The sequence below is a fragment of the Aethalodelphis obliquidens genome, unplaced genomic scaffold (genome assembly GCF_003676395.1).
Source record: "Aethalodelphis obliquidens isolate GAN/ISIS:26980383/991018 unplaced genomic scaffold, ASM367639v1 scaffold8, whole genome shotgun sequence".
Classification (NCBI taxonomy): domain Eukaryota; kingdom Metazoa; phylum Chordata; class Mammalia; order Artiodactyla; family Delphinidae; genus Aethalodelphis; species Aethalodelphis obliquidens.
In genome coordinates, this window is record NW_020837952.1 from 64,014,066 (window position 1) to 64,037,838 (window position 23,773).

Here is a 23,773-nt window from a genome sequence, read left to right on the forward strand (position 1 = left end):
TCGCTTGCTCCCCAGCGAAGCAAACAATGCGGCGAGCGCTCCGCCCGGCGCGCTGCGTGCGAAACGCGCCCCGCCCGCCGCCGCCATGACGCGCGGCCGCCGCCGGGGCCGGGGGGAGGGGACGGGAGCGGAGGGGAGCGGAGCGGAGGGGAGAGGAGCGGAGGGGAGCGGAGCGGAGGGGGGAGGGCCTGGGGGGAGGGGCGAACGGGCAGAGGTGGGGAGGGGCGACCGGCCAGAGGGGCCACCGGCCGGGCGATGGGGCGCCGGACCCCGGGGCTGGGGAATCATCGGAGGTGGCGCGGGGTTCAAGGGAGAGGGGCGCCGGGCGGGCGATGGGTTCGCCGGCACCGGGGCTGGGGGGGTTATCTAAGGGGGCGCCGGACACGGGGGCTTGGAGGCCTGAGGGGGCGCGGCGTTCAAGGGAGAGGCCAGCCGGCGCTGGGCAGAGGGGCTGGGGCGCGCCTGAGGGGGCGCGGGATTTGAGGGAGGGGTGCCGCACACCGGGTCTGGAGGCATCTGAGGGGGTGCCAGGCGGGGGAAGGGCGTGAGGGGAGGCCCCTGGGGAGGGGATGAAGAGGTGGGGGCCAGAGCGGGAGAAGGGGGCACTGGATGGGTCAGGCCCGGCTGAGTGTTCGGGGGACCTGGGGGAGTGCCGGGCGTGGGGCAAAGGGAGCCCAGACCACAGCGTGGTGGAGACCCGAGTGGGCGCCCCATGGGGTCGGGCTGGGCCAGGCAGGGGATTGGGGGGAGCCCGAGGGGCCCATGCTGGGCAGGATTATTCGCTGGTGGAGAGGAAGCAGGTGCTGGTAGGGGTGGGGGAAGCAGCGGGGCGCACTGGGGAATGGGGGCTGCAGGGCGGCCCAGCTGGTCCTCCTTTAGGAGTTACAGGCCTAGGATGGGGCCTATAGGTCCGGACCACCCGCTTGGGCTCCAGGTAGAACAGAAAGGGCCCCTGCGCAGCAGTAGTTTAGAGACCTGAGTCTTGGTCGCTGCCACTGGCTGCTTCCACTGTGGCCTTTGCTTCAACGCCAAAATTCAGAGGTTTCATGACAGTTTTCATCCCGAGATTAGTCCCGAAGGGCTTTGGGAGGAGGGAGAAACCTAGATGTCTCCTTGGTTTCCGTGAGGATTTGAGGTTAGTGCAGTGGCCGTGAAGGAGCCCAGCCCTGGGGAAAAGGAGCAGCAGGTGCCCCCCTCCCCGACAAGCAGGGGAGGCCCCTCAGTAGGAGCAACATGCCCCCCAGGCAGAGGCTGGGTCCTTCTGAGCCGGTGAGACCTTACCCCGCGTGGGCAGGCAGGGCGGGCTCCGCTGCTTAGGCTCTTCCAGCAAACGCGCTATCGAGAGCAGGCTGGCCACGTCCACCCAAGTGTCCTAGCTGGGGGCCCTTTGCTGACCAGAACTTGTGCCCCATTGCATCCAGTGTACAAGTAGGAAAGTGAAGGCTTGGAGGGTCACTCAGCCAAGGTCACCCAGTGGTCAAGTTCCTGAGCAAGGTCCCACCTCCAGACACACCCTTGAGCCAAGGTGAGGCAGGCCCAGCAGGGGGCCCCGACCACGTCTGCACCAGAGGCAGGAGCCGCAAGTATGTCCTCCGCTCTTCCAGATGTCTGCTATCTGAGTCAGTGGAGAGCAAGCACACGGGGCCTGCACCCTTCTCCACCCCAGGCAAGGCAGATGCAAACCAGGAAGCTGGAGGCCGTGTTGTGAAAGAAGAGAGACAGGAAACAGGAGAGAGGCGGAGAGGATGGCTTCTCCACCAACCGAAGTGACGCCCAGGAGGAGTGAAGGCATGTCATAGTGGCCTTCTGGAATTCCAAGGATGAAGAGACTAGCCTAAAAACCGTCAGAGAGGGACTTCTCTGGTGGTCCAGTGGGTAAGGCTCTGCGCTGCCATGCAGAGGGCCAGGGTTTAATCCCACATGCATGCTGCAACTGGAAAAAAAAAAAAAGATCCTACACGCTGCAACTAAGACCTGGTGCAGCCAAATAAATGAATAAATTTTTTAATTAAAAAAATTAAATTGGAAAGAAGAGTAAAGTTATTTTCTAAAAACCCTTCAGAGAGGAAGGATCTTCTTTAATCAGACTGAACCTGATTGTCAGTTGGCAAAGGGGTGAAACTGTCAAAATCCTAAGAGAATTTTTTTTTTTTTTGGCCGCGTTGGGTCTTCATTGCTGCGCTGGCTTTCTCTAGTTGCGGTGAGTGGGGGCTACTCTTCGTTGCAGTGCACGGGCTTCTCATTGCAGTGACTTCTCTTGTTGCGGAGCACGGGCTCTAGGCACACGGGCTTCAGTAGTTGCAGCACGCGGGCTCAGTAGTTGTGGCTTGCGGGCTCTAGAGTGCAGGCTCAGTAGTTGTGGCTTACGGGCTTAGTTGCTCCGCTGCATGTGGGATCTTCCCAGACCAGGGCTCGAACCCATGTCCCCTGCATTGGCAGGTGGATTCCTAACCACTGCGCCACCAGGGAAGCCCATCCTAAAAGAATGGAACCTACAATTCCATACACAGTGAAACTAGCATTCAAGTGAGACAGCAAAATAAAGGTGTCTTCACAACCTGAAAACACCCATACACTAAGTCTCAAAGAGGACTGAAAGACATTCCCAAGCAAAATGAGACGCGAACCCAAGAGAAAGACCTGGACGCCAACAAAGAAACTAGCTTAGACTGCTCAAAGAAAGTCAAATAACAACTTGAGAGAAAATCCCGCATGAGCTCAACATGGCATATGGCAAGGGGAAGGAGGAGCAGGAAGGAAAGGCGCACGGAAGTTCTTGTATAGCTAGAGGATTTTAGAATCGATAGAAAAAAGTCTGAAATACCCAAGTTTCCATGAGAAAAATGGAAACAGAATTTACAGATTTCAAAACAGCTGGGAGAAAACTGAAATGAAGAAAAATTGACAGTGCCAACAAAAAGCAGAAAAGAGAGAAAGAAAAATACATGATAAATGAAGAACACAGCATGAGGTGACAGTAAATTCAAACGTTTGAGTAATCAGAGACATGATGGAATTAAAAATTCATCTATTAAAAGCAGAGACTCGGGCTTCCTTGGTGACGCAGTGGTTGAGAGTCCGCCTGCCGATGCAGGGGACGTGGGTTCGTGCCCCGGTCCGGGAAGATCCCACATGCCGTGGAGCGGCTGGGCCCGTGAGCCATGGCCACTGAGCCTGTGCGTCCTGAGCCTGTGCTCTGCAACAGGAGAGGCCACAACAGTGAGAGGCCCACGTACCACCAAAAAAAAAAAAAAAAAGACAGAGACTCTCTAATTAGAATGTAAATACTGTTAAATACGAGAAACACACCTAAAACTGTGGATGGAAAGTATGTGTCATACAACTTATGTTCCTCAGAAGACCATAAAGAGAATGAAGAACCAAAAGCTAGGAAGTATTTGCAACACATACACCTTGCAAATGATTAGTATCCAGGATATATAAAGAACCCTTCCAAATCCACTGGAAAAAGACAAACACGCCAAAAGAATGATGGACAAATCCTGAAATCAGTCTCCTTGCAGAGAAGAACATGGAAAGGGCCAATAACCTCACTAGCAGTTTTGGAAATGCAAACTAAAACCACACTGAATGAGCACAACCATTAAAGTTGGACACATACCCTGCTAGCCAGAGCATCAGGTGGTACAATTATCTTGTAAACAATATGGCATTCTCCAAAGAAATCGGGTGTGTGCATCAGTTAGCTGTTGCTGCATAACAAACCACCCCCCAAACTTTGTAGCTCGAAACCACAACAATCGCTTCTTTCACTCATGGATCTGCTATTTGGGGAAGATTCAGCAGCACAGCTGGTCTACTCCACGCTGCAACCGCTGGGGCATCTCCACTGGGGGCTGGACAGGCCACATCCAAGACGGTGCACCCATGTGGCTGGCAAGCTGGTTCAGGCTGTGGGCTAAGGGCCTGGGGGATGTCCTCGAGGGAGGGTGGCCAGGTTCCAAGAGCAAGAGTCCCAAGAGAACCAGGTGGGCCCAGTATGACTTTTTATATCACAGCCTCAGACATCATGTAGCATCACTTGTGCACAAACCTGTCCAGATTCAGTAGCTAGGGGGACAACACCCCCTAGTTCCTGTGGAAAGAAGTGTCACAGTCACATTTTCAGAGGAGCACGTGGCAGGGAGAAGTGACTGTGGCCGTTTGGGAAAATGCAAGCTGCCTCGATGTGCACACCTGTTCCCAGCTCTAGGGCTAAGTCAACATACATTCCTAGGTACATCCTCTGCCTACTGCATGCCAGAGAGACCTGCACTGACCCATCAGACCTGTCAACATTCAAAGCAGCGCTGTCTTTAATAGCAAAACCACTGCGGGGGAACCCTTAAGTGTATGTGGACAATAAAATGAATAAAGCGAGATACGTCTACACAATGGACTAGCACGCAGCGATAGAAATGAATGAATTGCACCACTTGGATCCACGTGGCTGAATCTCAGACGCGTGATGCTGAACAGGAGAAATATAATGTCATAATGATAATACAAAGTGTGATTCCGTTTGCACTCAGCAGAGAGAGCTCGGAGTGCATAAGTGTGTGCACACGCAAACACACACCTGTATCTTTTCCGATATCTATAAACAAGGCTTGAGCTCATACTGATAGCTTCAGTTCTAACATGACAGATCTCATTCTGTCCTTCCCCCTTTCTATGTTTATAACTCAACAGGGAGAAGCCTCTATGCTTTCACCTGGTAGCTCCAGCCCGATTGTCTGTCGGGCTATAGCGGCCAGACAGTTGGCCCCAGACGCGTCAAGCAACGCGGCCCTCTGTTAGATGCATCAGCCCAGAGCTCAGCTCTGGGGACGTCCCTGCCTCCTCTGGCTCCGTAGCCCTCCCAACCCCACCCCCACCCCATTATATCTGCAGCGGAAAGCTTGGGCCCGACAAAGGCAAGGACGCAGGTATTGGTGCTTTTTCGTACGTTTCTATTTTCTGGCAGAAGTAAGATAAAATCCGTCTTCTTTCTTCTGTCTCTAACCTTACATTTAGTAGACTGTGCTTTTGCAAACAAATGAAACTTTTTTTTTTTTTGCAGTTCTGTTATTTATTTATTTATTTATTTATTTATTTTTGGCTGTGTTGGGTCTTCGTTTCTGTGCGAGGGCTTTCTCTTGTTGCGGCAAGTGGGGGCCACTCATCATCGTGGTGCGCGGGCCTCTCACTATCGCGGCTTCTCTTGTTGCGGAGCACAGGCTCCAGACACGCAGGCTCAGTAATTGGGGCTCATGGGCCTAGTTGCTCCACGGCAGGTGGGATCTTCCCAGACCAGGGCTCAAACCCGTGTCCCCTGCATTGGCAGGCAGATTGTCAACCACTGCGCCACCAGGGAAGCCCAAATGAAACATTTTTTAAATGGTACTTTCTTACTTCGGAATTCAGGAAAAATCGTTTTTACTGACTATTCAATTTTAATAGAAACCTAGTTATTTGCATAGGTTCAATAGAAATCAGTCCTCTTTTTTACCAGTATATAATTAGACAAAATGATTGTGCCGCTGCGGCCTTAAGCGGGTGTCATATTTGAGAGCACGTCTCCTGTGATTCAGGGTGACACACCCACCTTCGGAACAAGGATCGTAACCTCTGCGTTGACCCGGTGCCCACAGACCCACACCAGTGCCCGAACGACGTTGTATCAGGTCTCAGCTTCACAAGTAGTCAGGCAGACAGGAACTGTGGCAGACACCTAGGTCCTTGTGAAAAGAGAAACTCACCTACACGCACAGGCGCTGCAGGCAAGAGCAACGTGAACCTCAGACACGCGAGCGGCTCAGCCGTACATTCCTCATGGTGACGTCTCCAGACAGAAGTGGATTTTGCGGCCTTGGTCCTTGGGAAACCCCACGTGGCTTAGTTGTACCGGCCCAACAAGGAGGCTCAGACGTGCTAATTGCCACTTCTTTCAGCACCTGTGTAGATGAATCAGGTCCAAACACAGTAAGACCAGCTTTCTGTGAAGAACAACCTTCGTCCCAAGGTGTGTCTGTGTGGGGGGACTCATAAAAATTTTCCAAAACGTGAATGGGTAAGAGGATGGCGGTGGGTCCTTTCGGTGGGAGGCTGAGTGTGGTCCAGCAGACCCACCACGGGCACTTTTTGATTCTCTAGGGTGTCCCTCTGTTTTACTGCCTACTTACTATTATGATTTTTAATAACACGGTAAGGGTAGATTTTAACTTGTAGAAAATGGAAGGCTAGGCAATGTGATTCTTGTCTGATAGCAATGCAAATGAACTTTGCCCAGCGGTAAGTGACAAAAATTATCTCTGTAGAAAAGATTAGTTGGAAGAGGTTGCAGTTTTACGGCCCTGTAGAACATTAACCAGCTTTTAACCTACATTGGTGAACTTACTCAAGCAAGCTTTTCTTCAGCCACTACAAATCCTTCCCTCCCCCCAGTGTTTTCAACCAGCCTCACCATTACGCTGGTTTCCTTGTTAATGATTTCAATAAACCTTGGACACATCCTCACTTTAGAGCCGTAGAGCCATATTTTTAACTTTTGAAAATCATGCTTTGGCAGCTCCTGCATCTCGCTGCCTCCTCAGCATCTCCGCTGTGATGGCTGACGGACATCCCAAACTTAACATGCCTGATGCTCAGCTCTTGGCCCCCATCCCCGAACTGCCCCCCTGTGGTCTTCCCCATCTGTTACGGGTTGAATTGTGTCCCCCCCAAAAAAAAGACAGGTTGGCATCCTAATCCCCGGTGCCTGTGAACGTGACCCTACTTGGAAATAGGGTCCCTGCAGGTGAGCAGGTTAAGAACTCACTGGGGTGGGCCCTGACCCAATGGCTGGTGTCCCTATAAGTAGAGAGAACTTCGGACACAGGCTCCAGGGAGAAGGCCATGTGACAAACAGAGGCAGAGGCTGGAGGGACGCAGCTGCCAGCCCAGGAACGCCAAGAGTGACAGCCACCAGAGCCAGAAGAGGCAGGAAGGATGCTCCCCGACAGGCTTCAGGGAGAGGCAGCCCTGCCGACACCTTGATCTCAGACATCCAGCCCCCAGGACTGGGAGACAACGCGCCTCTGGGGTTGAAGCCGCCAGGTCTGTGGCGCTTTGTCACGGCTCCCAGGGTACTAATCCACCTTCTCAGCTAATGGTGATGCCATGCTTCCTGAGTGAGAGGCAGTCCTACTGTTCACATCTGATCCATCGGCAAAGCCTGATAGCTCCCCCTTCAAAACATGTCCAGAACCAGTCCTCTGTCACCACCTCCTGTTACTACCCCAGGGCCAATCACTGTCATCCCTCACCTAGATTATCTAGGTGTCCAGACTGGTCTGTCTGCTTCCCCCTGGCATCTCTGTAGCTTTTCTCTGCAGAGCAACCCACGTGATACTATCACTCCTGTGCTTGGAATCTCCCAATGGCTCCCCATCTCTCTCAGAATAAAAGCCAAAGTCCTCAACTCAATAACCCAAAAATAACCAAATTAAAGAATGGGCAAAGGACTTGAATAAACACTTCTCCAAAGAAGACATACAGATGGCCAATAAGCACGGGGAAAGGTGCCCGACATTATCAGCCATCGTGGAAATGCAAATCAAAACCACAGTGAGGTATCACCTCACACCCTCTAGGATGCCTACAATCAAAAAGTCAGGGGAATTCCCTGGCGGCCCAGTGGTTAGGACTCCAATGCTGGGGTGTGGGTTCGATCCCTGGTCAGGGAACTAGGATCTTGCAAGGCAAGTGGTGCAGCCAAAAAAAGTCAGATAATAACAAGTGTTGGTGAGCATGTAGAGAAACTGGAACTTTCTTGCATTGCTGGTGAGAATGAAAAATGGTATAGCTGCCTCAGAAAACAGTTGAACAGTCCCTCAAAATGCAAACCACGTGACCCAGCAATTCCACTCCTAGATATGTGCCCAAGAGAAAGGAAAACACACGTCCACACAGAACTTGTACATGAACATTCATAGCAGTATTGCTCATGATAGCCAAGAGGTGAAAACAGACCAAATGTCCATCGACTGATCAATGGATAAATAAAATGTGGTCTATTCATAAAGGGAATATTACTTGGCAATAAAAAGAAATGAAGTACTGAAATGTGCTACCACAGGGATGAATCTTGAAAAACGTCCTGCCAAGTGAAGGAGACGAAGGTCACATATCATATGATGCCATTTATATGAAATGCCCAAAGCAGGAAAATCCATGGAGACAGAAAGCAGGTTAGTGGTTGCCAGGGCCTGGGGCAGCGGGAGGGAATGGGGAGTGACTGCAAGTGGGTGTGGGGTTTCTTGGGGGATGAGGAAAATGTTCTAAAATTGACTGTGGTAAGAGTTGCACAACCCTGTGCATATACTAAAAACTATTAAATTTTAGTTTTTGTTTGTTTGTTTGTTTGTTTTTTTGGCCACACCACATGGCTTGTGGCATCTTAGTTCCTTGACCAGGGATTGAACCCAGGCCACAGCAGGGAAAGCGCTGAGTCCTAGAAACTGGACCGCCAGGGTCCCTTGAATTGTACATTTTAAATGAGTGTACTGTAGGGTATGTGAATTATATCTCATTAAACCTGTTTTTAAAATACATTGAATAAATAATTACATAAATTAAAAAATTAAAAATAACACCAGAGAATAGATAATGTAGACTCATCTCTTCCTGCTCCTCCAATTAAATATAACTTTAAAAACAGGGAAATAATACAAGAGACCAATCATAGACCTCTGGTAGGAAGAGAAAGGTAGGCTGGCTGAAGACCTCGGATTGAGGAAAAACACTGCAGCCCGGAGTCTCCCATCCCCCCACCCCCCAGGAGTATAAGGCTGCCCAGGTCCAGCAACTCCTGGCCAACCAGTGGCTGAAAGCAGCCCAGGCCCAGTGTCTCCCCACCCTCCCACCCAGCAGCTAGGAGAAGTCCATCTATCCTCCCATGGGGAAGTCAACGGAGATGGAGCAGGAACCCTGGAGGTACCAGGTCTCAGAAGCACCTCCATCCCATGGGTGCAGCCTCTCCCACTCCCCACCCACTGGCTCTAGGCAGCCTGGAGAATCTCTGTTCCCACAGGCAGCACCAGCTGAATTAAGTGGAAGCTCCAGTGGCACAGATGAACAGAACATACCAGAACAGAAATGCAAGGGCTCTGAAAACTAAATTATCATTGGAACCACAACCCACAAAAGGAGGCCAGGATGTGCTGCACCTGAACACAAGCAGGATGACTGCCTGCTAAGATAGAATGTTTCAATAGGACCCAGAGGCTCCCAACATAACTTCCAAACTGTTTAGATTACAATTTGGAAACCACTTGTCAAACCAAGAATTTAAATGAGAGGAAAAACCATCAACAGATGCCAACGGTGAGATGAATCAGATCCTGGAATCATCTGACAGAGATTGTAAAGCAGCCACCACAAAAATGTCTCAACAACCAGTTACAAATTATCTTGAAACAGCAGAAAAATAGAAAATCTTAGTGCATAGAAACAAGTCATTAAAAAAACAAATGGAAATTATAGAACTGAAAAATACACCAACATTTAAAACTCAATGAATGGGCTCAATAACACAGTGAACATGACAGAAGAAAGAGTCCATGAACTAGAGGACAGAAGAGCAGAAATTACCCAATCCGAACAACCAAAAGAAAGTAGACTGAAGGAAACAAATAAACAAACAAACAAAGCTTCAGGGACCTGTGGGAGTATTAAAAAAAATAAAATAAATCTAACGTTTGTGGAATTGGATCCCAGAAGGAGAGGAGTAAGAGCAGCAGGCTGAAAAAAATATTTGAAGAACTTATGGCAGAAACTTCCCAAATTTATAGAATAGATAACCAACAAGGACCTACTGTAGAGCACAGGGAACTGTACTCAATATTCTGTAATAACCTATAATGGAAAAGAATCTGAAAATATATATATATATATGTATGTACAACTGAATCACTTTGCTAACACAACATTGAAAATCAACTATACTTCAATTTAAAAAAAACTTTCCAAATTTAGCAAAAGACATAAACCTACACATTCAAGAAATTGAGTGAACCCCAAATTAGATAAATCCAAAGAAATCTATACCACACACATGATTAAACTTCTAAAACCCAGTGACCAAAAAAAAAAAAAAAAACCTCTTGAAAGCAGACAGAGAGAAATAACACATTGCCTATAAGGGAAAAACAATTGGAATAACATTGGATTTTTTATCAGAAACCACAGAGGCCAGGAGGAAGTGGCACATTTTTCAAAGCTGAAAGGAAAGGACTGTCAACCATGAATTGTATATCTAGTGAAAATATGCTTCAAGTATGAAGGGGAGGGAATTCCCTGGTGGTCAAGTGGTTAGGGCTCTGTGCTTTCACTGCTGAGGGCACAGGTTCAATCCCTGGTCCAGGAACTGGGATCCCACAAGCCACACGGCACGGCCAAAAGGAAAAAAAAAAAAAAAAAAAATGAAGGTGAAATGAAAACATCCACAGACAAAGAAAACTAAAAGAATTTGTCACTAGCAGAGCTGCCCTTAAAGAGTGGCTAAAGGAAGTCCTTCAAACAGAAAAGAAATGATAACAGAAGGCTCAGAGCTTCAGAAAGGAAAGAAAAACAATGGAATGGGTAAGATGGAGGTAAATATAATAATTACCCTTCTCATCACAAGTTTCTTATGTATGTTGGGTGACTGAAGTAAAACTTGTAACACTGTCTGATGTGGTGTTAAATGTATGTGTAAGAAATATTTCAGACAGTTATATTTTGTAAATGGGGATGGTAAAGGGAGTTAAATGGAAGTAAGGTTTCTACACGTCACTCAAAGTGCTAAAATTATATCAATAGACTCTGATACCTTAGGGATGTATAGTGTAATACCCAGAGAGTCATTGGGAAAACTATACAAAATGTTATACTCAAAAACACTACAAAAAATCCAAATGGAATTCTAAACAATGTTCAGTATCCCACAAGAAGGCAAGAAAAGAGAAAGAAAGGAATGATTAAGAGAGGAAACAAACAGAAAACAAATAATAAAAGGGCAGACTTGAGCCCTTATATATCAAAATTGTAAATGTAAATGCTCTAAATACACTGAACAAAACACACAGATTGTTAGAACGAATTAATAAAAAATCACAACCCAACTACATGCCGTCTACAGATGGCAAACATAATGACATACGTAGGGTAAAAATGAAAGAATGAAGAAATATTTATAATTCAAATATTAGCCAAAAATGTAGGAGTGGCCATAGTGTATTATTTTTTACATATTATTATACACATTATGTATTATTTATTATACATTAAAATCAGATAAAGTAGATTACAAAGCAAAGAAAATTACTAGGAACAAAGAGGAACATTACCTAATGATAAAAGGATCAATCCAGTTGGAAGACATAATGATCTTAATTATTTGTGCACCAAACAACAGAGTTAAAAATATATAAGGCAAAAAATGATAGAGCTGAAAGAAGAAATAGACAAATCTAAAATTACAGTTAGGGATTTCCACATCCCACTCTCAGCAACTGATAGAACTTCTAGACGGAAAGTCAACAAAGATCTGGAAGAACACGACACCATCATCGAGCAACAGGATCTAAATGACATTTACAGAACATTCCACCAAACAACAGGAGAATGAACATCGTTTTCAAGCACGCATGGAGACCGTATCCTGGGTCATAGAACAAACTTCAACAAATTTAAAAGGATTGAAATCATATAGAACATGTTCTCTGATCATAACAGAATCAAACTAGAAGTCAATAGCAGAATACCACAGGAAAATATCCAAATACTTAGAAACAAAACTAAATAAACTTCTAAATAATCCATGGGTCAAAGAGCATTGTTCAAGGAGATTTTAAAAATATTGAACTGAATAAAACAGAAATGCACTATATAAAAATTTCTGGGACACAACTAAAACAGTGCTGAGAGGGAAATCTGTAGCACTAAATACATATTTGAGGAATGAGGGAAAGTCTCAAATCAATAATCTGAGCTTCCACCTAAGAACCTACGCTTGCACACGCCAAAAAGAGCGAAACAAGCGTACAGCAAGCAGAAGGAAGAAGATAACTAAATAAGAGTGGAAATCAGGACTTCCCTGGTGGCGCAGTGCATAGGACTCCATGCTCCCAACGCAGGGGGCCTGGATTCGATTCCTGGTCCGGGAACTAGATACCACACGCGTGCCGCAACTAGGAGTTCACATGCTGCAACTAAGGAGCCCACGTGCTGCAACTGAGACCTGGCGCAACCCAATTAATTAGTTAATTAATTTTTTTTAAAAAAAGTAGAAATCAATGGAATTGAAAACTGAAACACGAGAGAAAAATATTTCTTTTAAAAAGCTGGTTCTTTGAAAATATCAATAAAATTGTCAAATCTCAATCAAGACTGACAGAGAAAAACAAGGGAAGACAAATTACCAACATCAAGATGAAGTAGGAAGGACTCCACGCTCCCAACGCAGGGGGCACGGGGTCGATCCCTGGTCAGGGAACTCAGATCCCGCATGCCACACAGCGTGGCCTAAAAAAAAAAAAAAAAAGGGATGAAACAGGAGATATCACTCCAGACCCTACAGATGTACAGTAACAAGAGAGATGTGATGGTTAATTTTATGTGTCAACTTGGCTGGGCCACAGGGCCCAGATATTTGGTCAAACATTATTCTGGAGGTTACTGTGAGGGTGTTTTTGGATGAGATTTAAATGCAGATCAGTAGATTCTGAGTAAAGCAGATGGCCCCCATAATGTAGGTGGGCCTCATCCAATCAGTAGAAGACCTGACTAGAACAAAAGGCCGCCCCATGCAAGAGGGACTTCTTCAGGACACCGACTGCCTTCTGATTTCATCTGCAACATCAGCTTTTCCTGGTTCTATGGTGGACTACCTTTGGACTTGAACTTTAACTCCTTCTTGAGTCTCCAGCCTCCCTCATCAGATGTTGGGCTCACCAAGCCTCTGCAATCTCATGAGCCAGTTGCTTAAAATAAATAAATAAACACACACACACACACACACACACATCCTATCGGTTCTGTTTCTCTGGAGAACCCTCATACAAAGAAGAAGAAAAAAAGAAAGACAAATTAACAATATTAGGAAGAAAATAGGGGATGTCACTATGCGCCCTCATGCAGTAAAAAGATAAGAAGCAAATACTATGAACAACTCTACAGACATAAACTTGACAACTGAGATGAAATGAACTAATCTCTTAAAAAACACGAACTACCACTATTCACCCAAAATAAAGGATAATTTAAAGAGCCATGTAACTATTAATGAAGTTGAATTCATAATTTAAAGCTCAGAAAAGAAAAATCTCCAGGCCCAGATGGTTTCAGTGGACACTTTTCCCAAATGTTTAAACAAGAATTAACACCAATGCTACACAGTCCCTTCCAGAAAACAGAAAAAAAGGGAACACTTCCAAATTCATTTTATGAAGCTAGTATTATCCTGATACCAAAACCAAATGAAGACAGTATCAAAAATGAAAACTACAGACCAAAGTCCCTCATGAGTATAGACACAAAAATCCTCAACAAAATACTAGCAAATATAATTCAGCAATGTGTGTGAAAAAAACTATACACCATGACCAAGTGGGGTTTATTCCAAGGCTCAAAGATGGTTGAATATTCAAAAATAAATTAACGTGATCCATCATGTTAACAGTCTAAAGCAGAAAAAAAATTACACAATAGCAATCAAATATATTTGATTGATAGGAAAAGGCAATTCAGGGCTTCCCTGGTGGTGCAGTGGTTGAGAGTCCGCCTGCCGATGCAGGGGACACGGGCTCGTGCCCCAGTCCGGGAAGATCCCACATGCCGCGGAGCGGCTGGGCCCGTGAGCCATGGCCGCTGAGCCTGCGCGTCCAGAGCCTGTGCTCCGCAACGGGAGAGGCCACAGCAGTGAGAGGCCCGCGTACCATAAAATAAATAAATAAATAAAAATTAAATAAATAAATAAACTATAGCTAACATATTTCATGGTGAAAGACTGAATGGTTTTCTCCTAAGATCAGGAATAAGGTACGTATGTTGCTCTCACTACTTTTAATCAATCACAGTCATGCTGGAAGTATCATCCAGTGCAACATGACAAGAAAAGGAAAAAAATGCGTTTATCTCTGAAATGAAGAAATAAAACCACCTCTATTTTATTTGCAGATGACATGATTATCTACATAGAATATCCCAAGGAATCTACCAATAAAACTCCTAGAAATAATAAGTGAGTTCAGGCAGGTCTCAGAAGACAATATAAACATTTTTAAAGAATCATTTGGGGACTTCTGTGGTGGCACAGTGGTTGGGAGTCTGTCTGCCAATGCAGGGCACACAGGTTTGAGCCCTGATCCCAGAAGATCCCACATGCTTCAGAGCAACTAGGTCCATGCACCACGACTACTGAGCCTGCACTCTAAAGCCCGTGTGTCACAACTGCTGAGCCCGCGTGCCACAACTACTGAAGCCCGTGTGCCTAGAGCCCGTGCTCTGCAACAAGAGAAGCCACCGCAACGAGAAGCCCGTGCACCACAACGAAGAGTAGCCCCCGCTCGCCGCAACTAGAGAAAAACCCAGGCGCAGCAACGAAGACCCAACACAGCCCAAAATAAATAAATAAATATTTTCAAAAAATCATTTGTATTTTTACATACTAGCAATGAACACAAGGACACTGCAATTAAAAATATAAGGCCATTAACAGTGTTTTAAAATAAAATTAAAATGCTGAAAATGATAAAATTCTGATTTGAAAAATCACAGATCTAAATAAATGGAGAGACATACCACTTTCATGGTTAGCAGACTAACACTAGTGAAAATGCCAGTTCTCTCCAAACTGATAGACAAGTTAACACAATTCCTATCAAAATCCTAGCAAGGTTTTTTGTAGATACAGACAAGATTATCCTCAGATGTACATGGACTGGCAAAGGAGCTATAATAGCCCAAAATTTTTTGAAAAGAAGAAAAAAGTGGGGGGGACTCAGTCTAACTAATTTCAAGACTTATTATCGCTATGGTAATCAAGACGGTGGTATTGGCAGAGGGATAGACACACAGATCAATAGAACAAAACAGAAAACCCAGAAATAGACCCACATAAATGTGTCCAACGATTTCTGACAAACGGGTAAAAGCATGTCAGTGAAGGAAGGATAGCCTGTGCAACAAATTGTGCTGGAGCAATTCGACATGCATAGGCAGGGAGGAAGAGGGGCCGGGGTGGGAAGGAGAGGAGGGGAGGAAGAGGGGAAGGAAACCCAAGCGTTTCACAACTTATACAAAACTCAAAATGGATCATGAACTTTAATGTAAAGTTATAAAACATTTAGGGAAAAATGTAGGAGAAAATCTTTGGGATCTCGGGCCAGGCAAAAAGTTCTTAACTTGACACAAGGCAAAAGACGTAAATGAAAATATTGATAAAGTAGATCTCACAGAAATTTAACACTTGCTCTGTGAAAACCCTGTTAGGAGGAAAAGACAATCTGCAGACTGAGAAAAAATATTTGCAAGCTGCCTACCTGACAAAGGACTAGGATAGAGAATGTATAAAAAGTCTAAAACCTCAGCAGTAAAAAAATAAGTAATCCAACTTTAAAAATCAGCAAGCGATATGAAGAGACATTTCAAGGGAGAACACATACAGATGTCAGTTAAGCATATGCAGGGATTCCCTGGCGGTCCAGTGGTTAGGACGCCACGCTGCCACTGCATGGGGCACGGGTTCAGTCCCTGGTCGGGGAACTAAGATCCCGCATGTTGCATTAGCCTCTAAAACATGATGAGATATCACACCTATTCCAATGACAAAGTAAAAAGTTATGACACAAGTGATGCTGGCAAGGATGTAGAGAAACGGGATCACTGATACATGCTAGTAGGGATGTGAAAAGGTAGAGCTTGCAGTTTCCTCAGGAAGTAAACATGCAACTACCATATGACCCAGTTGTTGCCCTCTGGGCACCTATCCCAGAGAAACGAAGACTTCTGTTCTCACCAAAACCTGTGCACAAATGTTCATAGAATCTTTATTTGTACTAGACCAAAACTGGAGTCAACCCAGATGTCCTCCAGCAGGGGATGGCTGAACCAACGGTGGTCCATCCACCCCACGGAACACTACTCAACGGCCATGCTTGAACAAAGGGTGATCCATCCACATCACAGCACACTACGGAGCATCGCAAAGGGACGGGTACTGACACTCACACGACGCGGATGAGTCTCCGGGGAATTATGCTGAGCAAAGTAGCCAATCCCAAAAGGTTACTTACTATCTGATTCCATCTATGGAACACTAAAATGACACAGTTTTAGGAAGGGAGGACACGTTAGTGGTTGCCAGGGATTAGTGACAAGGCCAGGCAGGAGGGAGGTGGGTGTGGTTATAAAAGGACAAAATAACAATCCTTGTTGGAACTCTTCAGTGTCCTGATTGAGACTTCACAGACCAACCTGGCTGATGAAATTGTACAGAATTTAATACACACACACACACACACACAAGTAAAACTAGGGAAACTGGAATAATATCAGTGGATTGTATCAGCACCACTCTCCTGGGTGTTAGCTGCCACTGGGGAAACCTGGCTAAGGTGTCCAAGGGCTCCTTTGTATTATTTGTGAGAATTGCATGTGAACCTCTAATTATCTCTGTAAAATTTTCAATTAAAAAAAAATCCTAGGGCTTCCCTGGTGGCGCAGTGGTTAAGGGTCCGCCTGCCGATGCAGGGGACGCGGGTTTGTGCCCCGGTCCGGAAAGATCCCACATGCCGCTGAGCGGCTGGGCCCGTGAGCCATGGCCGCTGAGCCTGCGCATCCGGAGCCTGTGCTCCGCAGCGGGAGAGGCCGCAGCAGTGAGAGGCCCGCGTACCGAAAAAAAAAAAAAGAAATCCTATTGCTAGTAATGTTTTCTGAAGAAATAACCAACAAGCAAAGAGCACAAGAGCATCGTGCTCCTCTGAGAACTGTTGATGCCAGGGTACAGGGCACAGCTGGCATCCTCCCGCAGAGTCGTGTGCTCGCCGTTAAAAATTACCCCATGCGTGGCTAATCAGTGTGTCTACGTGTAAAGAGCCATTTTGTTAAGTGAAAACAGTAGCTTCAAAAAGAGCATATAGTAAAATCTTTTTTTTTTTTTAATCAACAGCCTTGTATATAAAACCTGGGCAAGATATAGTCTAGTTGTTTTCAAAGTTATCTTGTCGGGGGTATGATCATAGTTAGTTCTCCAGTTTGCTTTATTTTGGTGTTGGCGGGACCGTTAATAGGGGTCAGCATTCCTATTATGATTAGGCCTGCTAGATGAAATACAGTATACCTGGTTACTTTTTTTTTTTTTTTTTTTTTGTTTGTTTGGGTTTTTTTTTTGCGCGCGGGCTTTCTCTAGTTGCGGCGAGCGGGAGCTACTCTTCATTGCCGTGCGCGGGCTTCTCATTGTGGTGGCTTCTCTTGTTGTGGAGCACAGGCTCTAGGTGCGCGGGCTCAGTAGTTGTGGCTTGCGGGCTCTAGAGCGCAGGCTCAGTAGTTGTGGCGCACAGGCTTAGTTGCTCCGTGGCATGTGGGATCTTCCCGGAGCAGGGCTTGGACCCGTGTACCCTGCCTGCATTGGCAGGCGGATTCTCAACCACTGAGCCACCAGGGAAGTCCCCTGGTTACATTTTTAAATCAAGACAAACAACAGTTTTTTAGTATGAGGATGTCCCAGGCAATACTTGCACTTCTATCTGCTAATTCTGGCACTCCTAGCTATGATCATAAACTCTGAGTCATTTCCATCTTGGAAAATAAAACACAACTAGCCATCATGGACTGGTGGCCTCCATGCCTGACGTCTGGGGGCCAGGGTGTGAGCCTGCCTGAACCCTCTGCCCCAGTCAGGGCCTGCTCCCACCTGGGCATCCCCTTCCCAAGCCCTGAGTCCCATGTGCTCTCCCCAGGGACGCCTCCTGGGATTCCCTCGGCTCTCTCCAGCAGCCTCTCTCCCACGAGGTCATCCTGTCTCCATCTCTTGCCCTCCCTGGACCCCAGGGCCCTTGGTCCTCAAGTCCTTCAAGCCCCTCCTTGATCTGGCCCCTTCCTACCCGGCTCACCGCCCCACCATTCACACGGATGTCTCCCCTGCCCCAGGGCCTTTGCACCTGAGCACTCTGCATGCACCTCCAGCACCCCATCCCAGCCACACTGCCCCTCTTTCCCGACTGGTGGCACTTCTGCTGTTATGTTTCCCTGCCGCCTCCCCTCAAAAAGGTAAGTGAAGCTCTGTTCCCACGCACTCCTGTCCCACCGGGGGTCATCACCACTTGCTAGGCATCCCACCTGCAACTTCTCTCCAGATCAGTGCCTTACTGAACCCTGCCACTTTCTCCCTAACGCCCTCTGGAGTGCCTCCTGCAGGGACTATGGTCCGCACCTCACTGCCACCCCAGTCCTTCAAGTCCCCTCCTCTGCACCCCAGGAAGGGGCCAAACTCCAGCTGAGCACCCCGGGACCTGTCCCACCGCCACTCCCGCGTCCTCACCTTCTGAGCCGGCTGGGTGGTTCCACCCTTGGACCCCGACCTGGGCGGGCTCTCCCCATCCTCTGAGAGGGGGCACCGGTCTGGAGGAGCAGGACACCTGGCAGATGCGGCTCTCCCCACCCACCTCTCACTGTCCTCCTCTGCCCCATCCAGAGGTGGTTGGTTCAACCATCATTCCCACTTCTCAGGTGGGGGAGCGGGGCCCCCAGAGATCCTGGCTGCAGGGTCGACCGGGGGCCTGGTGGGGGGCCCGTCACGCCATCAGTAAGGGCTCGGGGTCACTGTTCCTTGCATACCTACCCTGCGCCGGGGGGCCCTGGATCGCCTGTTTCCGGTCTTCACTCCCCAAGCTGGCAGCACCATGACATCAACAGCACCTCCTGCGTGGAGACAAGGACCATCTGGTGCCGCCATGAGGTCCTAGGGCCGGAGGAGTTAAGTGCAGGCCCTGCAGCTCCTTAGCCCCAAGGGAGGAAGGCCACGCCCGGCCCTGCGCTCCCTCCGCCCCAGAGAAAAGCCACCGGGACACGTCACACGTCTACTGCAAGGGCTGGAGCTCTCCTGCCTCCCACAGCACAGCACGAAGTGATGATGAAACCAGCTCAACAGTGGAAGCCGCAGAGGCACTTCCTCTCTGCTGGGCCTGGGGGCCTGGAGCCCCACTCTAGGCCCCGCCCACCCCACGAGGCCGGAGGGGTGCTGAGGTGATACCTGGATGCAGTGGAAGCCGCAGAGGCTCTTCCTCTCTGCTGGGCCTGGGGGCCTGGAGCCCCACTCTAGGCCCCGTCCACCCCAGGAGGCCGGAGGGGTGCTGAGGTGATACCTGGATGCAGGGGTACCTGCGTGGGGATGGTACGGAGCCTGGCCCCCTCCCCGGCTCTCCGGCTGACTTACTGGGGTGTGGAGCCTGGAGCAGGGTGGGAGCGAAGCCATGGGAAGGCAGGTGGGCCGGTGGGCGGGCAAGAGTGAGTCTGTGGCCTTGGGGTCCTCCCTCCCATCCCCTCAGTCCCTCCCGTAGCCCGGACCCAAGCCCAGGAGGGCTCACTCTCCCCCCGTCCCTCTTCCACCCCGCCCCCCCACTCCAACCTTGCAGCCCTCCAAACCCTGAGGGCATCATCCCAACTGGACTGGGCAGCCACAGAGCACCCAGGGAAAACTTCTCCTCCCCAACCCAGGCTGCCCAAGGCCCCCTTGGGCTCCGACACCCCTGCACCCTTCCTTCCAACCTGCCAATGCCCCAGCTCCTGGGAGGCCTAGGGTGGGCGCAGGGTGGGGAGGGCAAGCCTGGCCTTGAAGGGCCCGCCCCCAGGTGAGGAGCTGGGGTCAGTGTTGCAGAATGACTCAGGGGTTCCGTTCAGAAGAGCCTTGTGGAGGGCCCCCCGGGGGACCCCGCTGATGCCTGCATGGCACGGGTGGTCCTTGCAGGGGTTCCCAAGCCCCTGCCCACCTGGACCCAGAGTCACACCCGAGACCGCCCGTGGCTGGGGCTGTTTTGTTCCCGCTGCCCCGATTCCACACCAACTTCAGGGAGACGCCTCAGAACCTCCCCCTGGGGCCCCAGCATGGCGCCCCAGACCTTGTGTGAACCAGCTCCACCCCTGCCAGCTCTGTGACCTCGGGGAAGCCCTCACCCCCTCCAGCTCGGGGTCCTCTTCCCCGACGTGAGCAATGACACTGCCTTCTGTGTGGGGTGGGGGGTCCCACGGACAACGGGGACAACGTGGTAGGTGCTTGGCACCCTGGAGCCCCCTCCTGCAGCCTGACGGCTTCCCTTCCACCTGGACCCACCTGGGGTCTTCCCCACGTGGCCTGCTGGCAGAGCTGTCCCCCTCCTGCGCGCACACACACACACACACACACACACACACACACACACACACACATTCTTGCTGCCCTGAGGGAAAGGCAGGGACGTGTGCTGAGGACAACAGAGGTGGACCCCTTTCACGGTCCCGGAACCACAAAGCCCTGCACTCCAGGAGGTCCATGGACTCTGAGTTCTCAGCTGCAGGGCTGCCCACGGCACCCGCAGCAGGAGACAGGCAGGTGTCCACCCCCAAACCACGGCGCTCCACGGTGCAGCTGCCCTCACTTCAGGCCTGGCCCTCAGGACCCTAGATGCGGTCACCAGGGCCAGGGGGCCCAGCTGCTTCCACACGTGACACCATCAACCTCACAGCCCCCGAGCTGGGCTTGCAATCTCAATTCACATTTGAGAAACTTGCCCAAGGTCACGTGATGGGAAGCTGAGTATGGGGTGAACCCCCTCCAAGGACCACAGTGCGGCCCACACGGACAGAGAGCCATCAGGGCCACCGAGGGTGCTGCAGGTCAGTCCTCTGCCTCGGTGGCCTCAGTGACCTCAGAGCAGGTGGTCGGTCACTCTTTATTCCCCATGTTGCCTGAGCGTAGACTACACATCGCGCCCAGTACCAGGCAGGGCACAAACCCCTCCCTCTTTCCCGGGGCTCCAAGTCTGTGCTCAAACTCGGATAAAATCCAGGAGGTCACACTTTTGTTCAGTTTAAATTAAAAATAAGATCCAGCATCTTGGGCACACAGAAAGTGCTCATCAAGGATTTGATACATGAATGCCCCGCAGCAGCTGACAAGGCCACACGTTGTCCTGACTCACTGGAACAGTCCAGTTTATGTTGGTGCCAGTCTCATGAGTATAGCGCCCCATTTCATGCCCACGGTGCCCCATTTGGGCATTAAGTTATATGGCCACCCTGGGTTCAGAACAAAAATCCTTCCTAGGTGAGGTCAGAGCAGGCCACACCTGACCGAACTGCAGGATGTGAAAGGTACCTGTGGCTGAAGGACAGAGCGTGGGCCTGGTGAGTCCCTCGGGGAAGAGCTGCCATTCTGCCAGGAGAATCTTTTATGTCCACATCAGATCAGTGCCGGGCAATGGTGGGGACTCAACCAACCCATCCCGCCAAGACTCAGGGGGTGTTTCCTCTTCTCAGCGCTGGGCATCGTACATCGCACAGGAAGAGAAGGCCCTGCTCTCCTGGAGCGTTCATTCTACTCAGGGAGGCTGACCATGAACAAGTCAACGTCAGAGAAGAATGAGGCTGGGTGGGGCACTGCTTTACAGGGAAAGAGCAGGGAGAGCCCCCCGTCCCAGGACAGTGACGTGTGGGCAAAGATCTGAAGAGGTAAGGGGTGAGATGGGCAGACGTCTGGGGAGGAGCATTCCAGCGGGGACACAGCCAGTGCAAAGTCCCTGAGGTGGGACCCAGAAGAGGACGGTGTGGCTGGAGCAGAGTCAACGAGGGCCGGGCAGTGCCAGGGCAGTAGGAGTCAGGCAGTGTGGGCCTGGCCACCATGGCTGTAAGAACTCTGGCTTTGACTCTGAGACAGGGACCTCCTTGAGAGAGTCAGTGGAGGAATGACCAGCGGAGGAACCAGGGAGAGGCTGCTCGTTCATCTATCGCAGGAGTTGGCAACTTTTTCTGTAAAGGGCTGGATAGCAAATATTGCTAGCTTTGCCAGTCATAGGGCCTCTACTGCAGCTCCTCAACGTGGCCTGCATGGCAAAAGCAGCTGCAGGTGGCCCGTGAATGGGTGGGCACGCCCGTGTTCCAGGAAACCTCGAGCGAGCACAGCGACATTTGCATTTCACAGAATTTTCATGTCATGAAATATTATTATTGTTTCCCCCAGCCATTAAAGACTGAGAAGACATTCTTAGCCCGTAGTCTGAACCAAAACAGGTGGCGGCAGGATTTGGACGGTGACCATAGTCTGCTTCCCCCTGAGCTCTACAACAAACACCCACCACTGCCCTGGGCCAGGCAGCGCCAGCAGGCAGCGCCAGCAGTGAGAACAAAAGAGCAAAACCCCGCTGCCGCTGAGATTTGTAATAAATAAGTGAATTAGAGAGGGTGTGAGAGGTCCTAAGTTCTCCCCTGCCTGGCTCAGGCACAGAGGTCAGGTCCCTGAGGCTGGAGTACAACCAGTGGCCAAGGAGGCAGCCAGAGTTGGGAGCGGGTGGTGGTCGCGGAGGCCCGCGGGAGGGTGGCGAGGGGAGCCGAGCCACGGAGGAGAGGGAGTCATGGAGGCCGCGGGAGGGTGGCGAGGCGAGCCACGTGGGGGGGGTCATGGAGGCCGCGGGAGGGTGGCGAGGCGAGCCACGTTGGGGGGGTCATGGAGGCCGCGGGAGGGTGGCGAGGCGAGCCACGGAGCGGGGGGTCACGGAGGCCGCGGGAGGGTGGCGAGAGGAGAAGGGCTATGGGGAGAAGGGCCCTTTACACGCCCGACTCACCCCTCTGAACTAGTCCAATAATTGTTGAAAGACTTCCTAATCATTACATTAAGACTTAGAAAATGAACATATTTGTCTCGTTTTCATTCAAAATAAGCTGTAGTCTAAAACAGGGTGACAAAGGAGAGGCCTCTGGGCCAAAATCACTCTGCAGAATTTATTTGGTCTGCGCATAAATTTGTATTAGGAAACTATACGTGAAATGTCCGGATCTTACAAATACCGAAAGCGAGCCCGAGTTCCGTGTGTTCAGCACCTGCTGCGCTGGGCCTCTCCCGAGCGGCTGCTCGGAAGCCCCAGCCCGCCGGCCCGAGGCCCCTCCGGCGCCGGCCACTTCAGAGGAAGGGGCTCTGTTCCCCCGGCCCCCACAGGGGTTAAGTTTTAATCCCTGTTCTCCGGCGAACGAGGCCGCGCATGGCAGCACCTTATCGCCTTAGACTTAAGGGCTTAAGTGCACCCAGCACGTCGCGCAGAGCCCTTCGGAGCCCCTCTGCGGGAAGGACGCGCGGCGCTGTTCCGGGGTAAGCCGAGCTCAGGGCTCCCGCACAGGTGGGCTCCCCGCCCTCTCACCTCCCGAGGCTCCGCGGCCGGCCGCTCTGGGGGTCGCGCCCCGCGCACCTGCCGGCACCTGCGCGCACCTGCAGGCAGAACCGGGCGCCCGTCACGCCGCAGCCCTCGGCGCCCCGGCACGTATGCGTCCGGTCCGCCGCCAACGGCCGAGCTACCAGCAACACCGCAGCAACCCAACCCGCCGACGACTCCAAACCCGCAGCCGCCCGGCTGGCCTGACCCGGGGTCGGGGCCCGGCGCGCTGGAACTGCGCCTGCGCGGTCGGCCCGCAAGGGCCGGGGGATGGGATTGCGCCTGCGTGGTTGACCCGCACCGGCCAGGGGGCGGGACTGCGCCTGCGCAGTCAGCAGCACTCCGGCCCCTCGAGCGGCGGGACTGCGCCTGCCCCG

At 50.3% G+C, this 23,773-nt stretch overlaps 1 long non-coding RNA gene across 1 annotated transcript; it reads right to left on the minus strand.

The window, feature by feature from the left end:
* Window positions 1-5,298: 5,298 nt before the first annotated feature.
* On the minus strand, window positions 5,299-23,603 carry LOC113621177 (uncharacterized). Its single transcript, XR_003433098.1, has 3 exons — window positions 18,842-23,603; window positions 5,742-5,936; window positions 5,299-5,341 (listed from the first exon to the last, which is right to left on the minus strand). It is a non-coding gene; the product is annotated as an uncharacterized LOC113621177 (long non-coding RNA).
* Between the last annotated feature and the right edge of the window lie 170 nt (window positions 23,604-23,773).